General features: G+C 56.4%; 2 pseudogenes; both read left to right on the top strand.

Annotated features, from left to right (window-relative positions):
- The first annotated feature begins 6298 nt into the window (after window positions 1–6298).
- Window positions 6299–8047, top strand: LOC147730816 (18S ribosomal RNA; annotated as a pseudogene).
- A 953-nt stretch (window positions 8048–9000) lies between these two features.
- On the top strand, window positions 9001–9154 carry LOC147730815 (5.8S ribosomal RNA; annotated as a pseudogene).
- Window positions 9155–9706: the final 552 nt, after the last annotated feature.

Raw genomic sequence — 9706 nt, 5'->3', positions numbered from 1 at the left:
GCCGGGTTTGGTTACGGAGGGTCAGGAGGTACTTGTATACGTCCGGAGGAGTCTTCTGAGGGGCCACCTCCCATCCTTCTTTGACCAGGCTGAGGGGACCCCGGACGGGGTGTCCATACAGTAATTCGAACGGGCTGAAGCCCAGGGATTTCTGGGGGACTTCTCGGTATGCGAACAGGAGGCACGGGAGCAGCACATCCCATTGGCGACGTAGGGGTTCTTCCAGGCCCATGATCATCCCCTTGAGGGTGCGGTTAAACAGCTCTACCAACCCATTTCCTTGCGGGCGATAGGGGGTCGTGAATTTTTAGGTGACCCCGCACTGTTGCCAGAGGGACTTCATGTATTTAGAGATAAAGTTCGTGCCCCTGTCGCTGACGACTTCAAGGGGGAAACCCACCCGTGAGAAGATCCCCATCAGGGCTCGGCCTACCACGGGCGCCGTCACGGTCCGAAGAGAAATGGCCTCGGGATAGCGGGTGGCGTGGTCCACCAGGACCAGGATGAACCGGTGTCCTTGTGCTGTTCTGGGCTCTAGGGGCCCCACGATGTCTATTCCCACCTGTTCAAACGGGGTGGTGACGATGGGAAAAGGTTGCAAGGGTGCTTTGAGTTTTCGGCCGCTCTTCCCGCTGGCCTGGCAGGTGGGGCAGGCCCGGCAGTGGTTCGTTACATCATTCCGCATTTTGGGCCAGTAGAAGTGGGTCACCAGGCGGCTGTACGTTTTGTCTTGTCCCAGGTGTCCGGCCAGAGGCACATCGTGTGCTAGGTTCAAGAGGAAGTCTCTGAAGCGGAGGGGGACCACCAGCACCCGGCTGGCCCCCAGCTCAGCAATCTTCTGCTCACTGTAGAGCAGGTCATTGTCCCAATAAATCCAGTGGGCCCCCGAGGTGTCTCCTGCGCTGTGGGTGAGGGCTTGCTGTCGGAGTCCCTCGAGGGAGGGACATGTCCTCTGCTCCTGTCGGAATTGTTCCTGAGTGGGGCCACCCTCTTGACGCCACTGGGCTAGTTCGGGAAGGTCCCGGAGCCGATCAGGTCCTTCTTCGCTGGACTCCTGGGAACTGGCTTCCAGTGTTGCTCCTTCTTGGACGATTGGTGGAGGGGGCTCCGGCCATTCTTGTTCTTCGGGACTGGGGTTGGCGCAGGCGGCCATGGATCGGGTCGTTACGCAGGCCCATTCAGGGAGGCCAAGCATCCGCAGGTGCTCTCTTCGTTCCACAGCTGACCAGGGAGAACTCTCGAGGTCGTTCCCCAGGAGGCAGTCCACGGGGGCATCGTCGTGGACAGTCACTTTTAGCATGCCGGATACTCCTCCCCACTCGAAGGGAACGCAGGCCATCCGACACAGGCTCTCGGAGTTATTGGCCGACCGTACTGGGCAAAGGATATTTGGTAAGATCTGACCCGGGCTCACCAGATGGCAGCGGACTGCGGTCACACTGGCCCCGGTGTCGCGGAGTGCTTCAGCCCGGCGCCCATTAATGTTGACCCACTGGCTGTACTTCTGCGTGTTGGCGGGAAGGAGTGCCCGCGGAATCAGGTCTCTTTCCCCTAGGCAGACCAGGGACATGGCGGCGGGTTCCCACTCGGGTTAGTCTGGCTCGTACTCTTCGGTGTTTTCTTGGGCTTGTTCTTCTCCCAGGGCAACGGCAGCGACCTGGCGGGTCATGGGACTCTGTTTTTTCGGGCAGTTGGGATCATTGGGGTAGTAGCCGGGTCGTTGGCATCGGTGGCAGGTAACGTTGGCGCGGAACCCTGGTCGCGTCGGAGGGCTTCCTCTTCCGGCCGGGGTGTTGCTGTTGGGAGCCACCGGGACGGTGTCTCGGCCCCGACCCTGGCCTCCTCCTCCTCCTCGGGGGCGATGGGGCCCTTGGGAGGCTCAGTTCTGTTCGCTGGGCCAGTTTCGGGAAACTCGGGTGCTCTCCCATCGGTCTGCCTCGATGGCGAGTTGGCGAGGTTCAGTCAGTTTACTGTCAAGGAGGTGCTGCCTGAGCTCGACCAAGCAGTTATTAGAGAGGTGTTCCCATACAATAAGGTCAAAGAGCTGCTCGTAAGTGGTCACCTTGCTGCCCTTGATCCACCCCTCGAAGGCTCGGCTAAAGAAGTTCACGTACTCCACCCAAGTCGTACCCGGGATCCGTTTGCAGTCGCGGAACCTCTGGCGGTACATCTCGGGCGTGAGTCCGTATCGAGTGAGAAGGGCAGCTTTCATGTGGTCGTAGGACGTCATCTGATGGTCCGGGAGTTGCAGCAGGGCGTCTCGCCCTTCGTTGACAAACCTCCCCCATAACCCGGCTCCCCAGTCGCTCCGTGGGATCCGGTGGGAGGTCATTGCTACTTCGTAGGCTTTGAACCATTGCTGGATATCATCGTTCCGGAAATATTCTCTGACGACATCCTTGGGGATGTGGACCTTGGGGTCTATAGGAGTAGGGCGGTTCTGGTGCCCGGGGACTCCGAGGTCTTTGTTCTGCCTCCGAATCTCTAGTTCCTTCAAGTTGCGCTCATGCTCGTAGGCTAGTCTTTTCTCTTCCAGCTCTCTCTGACTCTTTTTCTCTTCTCGCTCCTCTCGGAGCCGTAAGTGTTCCAAAGTTATTTTTTGTTCCGCCAACTTGAATTCTCCGTCTAAGCGAAGTCGGGCCAGTTCCAACTCGTGGAGCCGGCTCTTCTCCCGTTCTCGGGCCTCCTCCGGCGAAAGGCTCGGTCTTCTTTCTTCTGTAGGAGCGGTGCTTGTTTCGGTGGTCTCTGGGTTTTGGTCTTGGGGTACGGTCGTTCCCGCCTCCGCCCAAGCTTCCAAGGCGTGTTTGAGGTCCTCTTTCGTGCTCAGTCCTGTGGTAGCAATGCCCAGTTCTATGCAGAATTGTTTTAGTTCTTTGTGGCTATATTCTTCTAGTTTTTCCATCAGGAACTTTTCCGTTGTTCCACTTTCCTTTGTCGTCATGGTGGCTGCGTGTCGTGGGGTGAGTTACTTTCTGTACGATTATGCGTCGGCTCGGATCGCGCCGCTGGCCACCAATGTTAGACGGAGACCCGGAGGGTCGGCCGAGTACAGGGGGAGAGGCCTCCGGTGAGGGCCGTCTCCGGTGATCGTACAGACAAGTAACTTCCCCCCCACAGATGGACACCACACAAAGATGAGTTCTGCACACTTTATATAGAAATCTTGAGGCCAGGTAATCAACGATACAGCGGGACCAGGATACGAGGATCCTGCCAATTCTAGTCTCTTGGGGAAAGGGGTAGCGGGACAGTCTTAGTACCGGGCCGGTACGGGAACAGCAAGAGGTGAAGCTCACAATCCTCGAGCTTGAGGGTTGGCAAAGATGGGCCGCGGGAGCGCCAGCAGGCTACGAAGATGGTTCTCGACGAGGAGGGCCGCGGCAGCGCCAGCAGGCCTGGACGGTGGTTCACGATGACGAGGGCCGCGGCAGCGCCAGCAGGCTTGGACGATGGTTCACGATGACGAGGGCCGCGGCAGCGCCAGCAGGCTTGGACGATAGTTCACGATGACGAGGGCCGCGGCAGCGCCAGCAGGCTTCGAAGATGGTTCACAAGAAAGGGCCGCGGCAGCGCCAGCAGGCCTCCAAGGATGAGTTTGTCTCAGTGTCTCTCGACTCCAGGATACAACTGCCTTCCTGCTCTGGAGCTGCCCCAGTTATAGGTCTGGCGCCCTTTGATGTCCGGACCCTCGCACTTGGAGGTCGGGAGGTCCGGGATGAGGGAGTCCAGACACCCAGCAGGGGGGTGGAGCCAACGCCCAGGGAGGCCGGGGGCGATCGACACCTGGCGGAGGGGAGCCATTGACACTCCTTCTCCCATTGACCTGCCAAGTGGTCTCTCACCTCCTGGGTGGATGGTGGTGCCTCGATGCGGGGCCTGGCCAGGCCCAGGGTTGGGGTCGATCCGAGGCCATGCGGCCTTGTCGTGTAGTGTCCAAAAATGGCGGCTGGTCCGGGGCAGTGGTACTGACGGGGGCCCGGGCCAGCCGATACCGGAGTGTTCAGGAGCTGAGGTTCCGTCGGGGACGGACCGTGGGTTGACCCGGTGGGTTGCTGGGATGGTTCTTGTCTTGGATACAGGGAGAGCAGGGGTCCGGACCCCGCCATGCGGGGAGGGAGCGGGCCTTCCACGAGGCCTGTCCAACAGAGGCCCACCATACTGGGTCCTGTCCCCTGGCCAGCCACATTGCAAAGCACCATTGGCAGGGCTCCGGGTAACCTCGATGGCACAGCTAGGCCCAGGAGCTCCGACCAGGCCCGGGGTCAGAGGTCTGTCAGGGACCCACCTTGCAGCCCTGTGTCTGAGGCCCAGCGGGGGTTTCAAACCACCAGGCTGTAGAGTCTCCATCCCCCCCTAGGACAATTGGAAGCCCTTTTGTTAAGGAATAGCATGACCAGATGGCCGATCCCTCTGTCACTTGATGTGTACTAAAAAAAAAGGGGGTAGCCTTCCTCTGGATTACTAGTGATAGGGTACTTCGGACCCTCTTGTGGTCCACTGGCTCGCAGTCAGTGACCAGAGAACCCAGGACCTGCTCCCCTGCGGGCCCTGGTGTTGGTGCCCCCCGTCCTGGGCTCTAGCTTCAGGCCTGCTGTGTGGCACAGCACCCAGGATGGGGTCTTGTGGGCCCGGGGAGACCTCCCCTACATGGCAGGTCCAGGAGCTCTGACTTGGGCCCTCCCAGGCCCCTGGGTGGTTTCTCCCACCCTGGGGTTTATCCTCCAGCCTGCTGTCCCACCAGGGGCCTTGGACAGGGTTCATTGGGCCTGGGGAGGCTTCCCCTGCTTGGCTGGGTTCAAAAGCTCATACCAGGCCCACTACGTACTTAGGCCCACTGCATGGCAAAGTGCCAGAGACGCGGTCCACCTGACCCGGGGAAGCCTCCCCGGTGCGGCTGGGCCCAGGAACTTTGACTGGGCCCCGGGTCGGAAGTCTGTCTAGGGCCCCCTCACAGCCCATGCCTGAGGCCCAGGTGGGGCTTCGAGCACCCAGGCTAACAAACAATAGGCCCTTTAGTTAAGGAACAACACAACCAGACAGCCGTCCCTCGGTCATCTGGTCAAGTGCAATGCTATCCAATGGTGTGTCCAGAAGGCCGGGCAGCCCTGGAACTCCCAATTAGGGTTCATTTGCTTCCTGGAGCCCGGTCAGGGCTCCAGGAGGCCAGATGCATTTGTGCCTTTGGTCCATTCTGTCAATCGGTGCGCACAGTTTACAAGAAAGGGGAAAGCTTTCTTCTGGACTACTAGGGACAGTGTACTCTGGACCGCCGTGTGGTCCAGCTGTCCTCAGCCCGGGCGATAGGGCCCGGGCTGGCACCCGGGTCCTCCATGGGCCTTGGTACGCACCTGCCTCCCAGCCCTGTCTGATGAGCCTTTCCTCCAAGCCTGCCTTCCCTGAAAGTAGGCAGGAACATGAAACCGACACCCCAGCTGCCATGGAAGTCCAGATGAGGGCTCATTTGCTTCCTTGAGCCCGGGCAGAGCTCTAGGAGGCTGGGTGTATGTTTTTGTGCCAATAATCCCCTCTGTCACTCAGTGCGCATTGATTACAAGAAAGGGTGGTATCCTTCCTCTGTATTATTAGGGACATGGTACTGCAGACCCCCTTGCAGTCTCAGATGGATGCTGCCAGGCATGTTCCCCCAGGGGCCTGGGTCTGTGCCTGCCTCACAGCCCTTCTCGATGGGCCTTTCTTCTGAGCTTGCTTCCTCGAGAGCAAGCAGGGGCACATAGTTGACATCCCAGCGCTGGGTGGCCTGGCCATCTCTATATACTCTGATCGATTGGGCATGCTTGGTTTCTATATGGATGGACTGATTGGCCAGCCTCTGCTGTTGTTTCAAGCAAAGAACTTCCACCCCACAAGTGACCATCTGAATCGAAGGTCTTTTGCAGAGGCCATATCCAGCAGAGAGAAGGAAGCAGCCTTGGTAGCTTGTACCCCCCCAGTGGTCTGATCAGAGTAGAAAGGGGATGGGTGGCACCAGGTCACGGATGCTGTCTTGCAATCTGGGCCAGGTGTGCCATGCACGCCCTTCTCCGCCTAGCACTTTTCTGCAGCAGATCAGAATGGCCATTCCATGGGGTGTCCTTAGTCACCCAGACTAACGCCCCTGTGTCTCCCTCAGGCTGCACCTCAGCCTACCCACTTCTGTGGAGACAGCTGAGCTTGCTGATGCCCATGTGACTGCACCTGTCCCCCAGGCAGGTGGGCTTTCCCAGAAGGCAGCAGACGGGTGCAAAGGTCAGTCCAGGATGGGCACACAGCTCCCAACACCCCATCCAGCAGGTGCAGTTACCTGGTTGATCCTGCCAGTAGCATTTGCTTGTTTCAAAGATTAGGCCATGTACGTGTAAGAACATACAGTACGTACAGTAAAACTGCGAATGGCTCATAACTGATTCCTTTGATTGCTCCATCTGTTACTTGGTTAACTGTGGTACTTCTAGAGCTAATACGTGCTGACAAGCACTGCCCTCCCGTTGTATGTATTTATCACATCAAGACCAATCTGGGCTCACCCAGTCACGGTGGTGATTCAACATAGCCTTGAGTTAATCGTGCGTCTATGTGATGGCGATGATACATTTGGATGTCTGCCCTATCAACTTTCAGTGGTTCTTTCTGTGCCAACCATGGTGGCCATGGATAACACAGAATCAGGGTTCAGTTCTGGAGAGGGAGACCGAGAAACAGCTACCACATCCAAGGAAGGCAGCAAGCATGCAAATTACCCACTCCTGTTTCGGGGAGGTAGTGACCAAAATAACAATACTGGACTCTTTTGAGGCCCCGTAATTGGAATGAGTACACTTTAAATCCTTTAACAAGGATCTCATGTAAGGCAAGTCTGATGCCATCAGCCGGGGTAATTCCAACTCCAATAGCATTTATTAAAGTTGCAGCAGTTAAAAAGCTCGCAGTTGGATCTTGGGATCAAGCTGACGGTCCAGCACCAATTGAGCCACCGCTGTCCCAGCCCCCACCTCTCAGCACTCACTTGATGCTCCTGACTCAGTATCCTGGGGGTCCGAAGCATTTATCTTGAAAAAATTAGAGTGTTCAAAGAAGGCCAGTTACCTTCATAATTCTGCTAGGAATAACAGAAAAGGACTCTGGTTCTTTTTTGTTGGTTTTTGGAACTGGGGCCATGATTAAGCAGGACAGCTGGGGTCATTTGTTTTGGACCGCTAGATGTGAAATTCTTGGACCAGCGCAAGGTGAAACAAAGTGAAAACATCTGCCAAGAATGTTTACATTATTCAAGAAAGAAAGTTGGATGTTTGAAGACAATCTGATACAGTTGTAGTTCCAACCATAGATGATGCAGAGCAGCTTCTGGAAAACCAAATATTTTGGGTTCTGGGGGGATTATGGCTGCAAAGCTGAAACTCAAAGGAATTGATTGAAGGGCACCACCAGAAATGGATCCTGCAGCTTAATTTGACTCAACTCGGGAAACCTCAACTGACTTGGACAAGGAAGAGATTGACAGCTCTTTCTCGATTTTGTGGGTGGTGGTGCATGGCCGTTCTTATTGGTGGTGTGATTTATCTGATTAATTCCAATAATGAATGAGACTCCACTATGCTAACCAATTACGCGACCCCCAGTGGTCAGCATTCAACTTATTAGAGTGACAAGTGGTGTTCAGCCACACGAGATCGAGCAATAACAGGTCTGTGGTGCCCTTAGAAGTCTGGGGCTGCATGCGTGCTACACTGAGCGGATCAGTGTGTGTCTACATTTCCCTGACAGGTGCGGGTAACCCTCTGAACTCTGTTCATGATAGAAAGTTGGGATTACAATTATTTCCCATGAATGAGGAATTCCCAGTAAATGCCGGTCATAAGCTTTTGTTAAGTCCCTGCCCTTTGTTCACACCACCCATCGCCACTACCACATGGATGCTTTAGTGAGGTCCTCGGATCAGCCCTCTGAGATTGGCAATGGCCGTGGAAGAGCACCAAGACAATAAAACTTGACTATAGGGAGTAAAAGTTGTACGGAGGTTTCCATATATGAACATGCAGAAAGATCATGAACAGCGGAGCGGCCCGAGAGACCACCTCCCAGACAGAACACACCACAGGCACAGTGCCCGGCCTTGCCGTTGTGCACACTGGACAGTGGAGCAGTCCTCAGCCACTGGGGCACTTGGGTAAGGAGCAGTTCTGGGGCGGGCTCCTCCATCCAGGAGGATGTGAACGACAGACACATGAGGGACCGGGGACAGCCCTTCCGGGAAGGGTAAAATGGTAGGCACTCCTGAGGATGGAACCCACGCTCACCCAGCATGATCCCACAGGGGGGAACTGAATGGCAGTGCCCCCCCAGACTGGGAGTGCCCAGAAGGCCCTGCTGCCCTGTGCCCTCCCATGCCCGATCATGGACTGACTGGGCTTAGGGCGGCCAAGGAGCCACCCCTCTCAGGTGGAAGGGCAGCCTGCAATAGAAGGAGCCACGGCTTTGAGGGGACCCTGGCTCTTTTTTCTCGGGTGTGTGGGATGGGCAGCCTCTTGGCTCTTCCCTTCCGATACCTCTGACCAGGGCAGGAGGTGGGATATCCACCAGCCCGCCAGCATGTCTCGAGGCCTCTGCCCAAGCTAGGGACTCTTGATGCCGCTGGCAGATGGCTGATGTGCAGGTTGGGCAAACCTCCATTGTTGCCAGGTAATTGGTTTGTCCTGGCCCCTTCCAGCTGGGCTGAAGGTTTAGAGACTACTGTGGTCCCTCCTGGTCCTCAGTGAGGGACCGTTCATTTTCAGGGCTGCCTGCACCTGTCACTACGGGAGCCCACCTCATCCTTGGAGTGGATGTGGGCTCCCAGGCCGAGCACATGGAAAGGCTCTTTAATTCATGGAGGCCAACTCCCAGAGGAAAAGCCTTGATGGGGAACCAGATCGTTTTGCCACATGGGTGTTGGATGGCAGGATGGTGCCACCTTCTGCCCACATCTCCTGTACAAATGGGTGAACGCTGCAAAAAGTTGCCTGTGATTCTTGGTGGTGGCTCACTTGGCTCACACAATGATAAAGAACATAGCTAGCTGCCAGAATCAGTGTGAATTGCAGGACACATTAATCATCAACACTTCAAACGCACCTTGTGGCCCCAGGTTCCTCCCGTGGCTACACCTGTCTGAGGGACGCTCAATTGTCAATTGTCCTGGTACTTCCCTGGTGTGTGGCTTGGGCCATTGCAGGATAGTTCAGTTTCCCTCGTCGCCCCAGGGTCAGACCCCAAGTCGCCTGTCACAGAGGTAATACACCAGCATGCCTTCACTCCTGCCTCACAGGGTGTAGGCTGGTGATCGAACCCACCTACATGCCATGCATGGCTATCTGTGGTGTCCCATGGTTGCCAGTTTGCACTGCCTTAAACGCCTACCTCTGCGGCCGGGTTCTGAGGAAGGCCACCCACCCTGCCAGGCCCACAGGTGCTCGCCTGACCCTACAGGCCTCAGTGTCTAATCAGGGAAAAAGGGTGTGCTGTCATGACCCTGATCTCATGGCCCAGGGAGTGGTATTCCCCAGCTCCCCCGTGCTTCAGCATCTGACTATGACCTCAGATCAGATATGGTGACCCCCTGAATTGAATCATATTACTATGCAGAGGAAAAGAAACTAACTAGGATTCTATCAGTAACGGCAAGTGAAGAGCCCAGCACCATATACCCGCCCCACAGCGGGCGCTGGAAATA

The sequence above is a fragment of the Lissotriton vulgaris genome, chromosome 2_1, assembly GCF_964263255.1.
Source record: "Lissotriton vulgaris chromosome 2_1, aLisVul1.2, whole genome shotgun sequence".
NCBI lineage: Eukaryota > Metazoa > Chordata > Amphibia > Caudata > Salamandridae > Lissotriton > Lissotriton vulgaris.
Note: the sequence above shows the minus strand (reverse complement) of the source record. Positions and strands in the feature narration are given on the sequence as shown.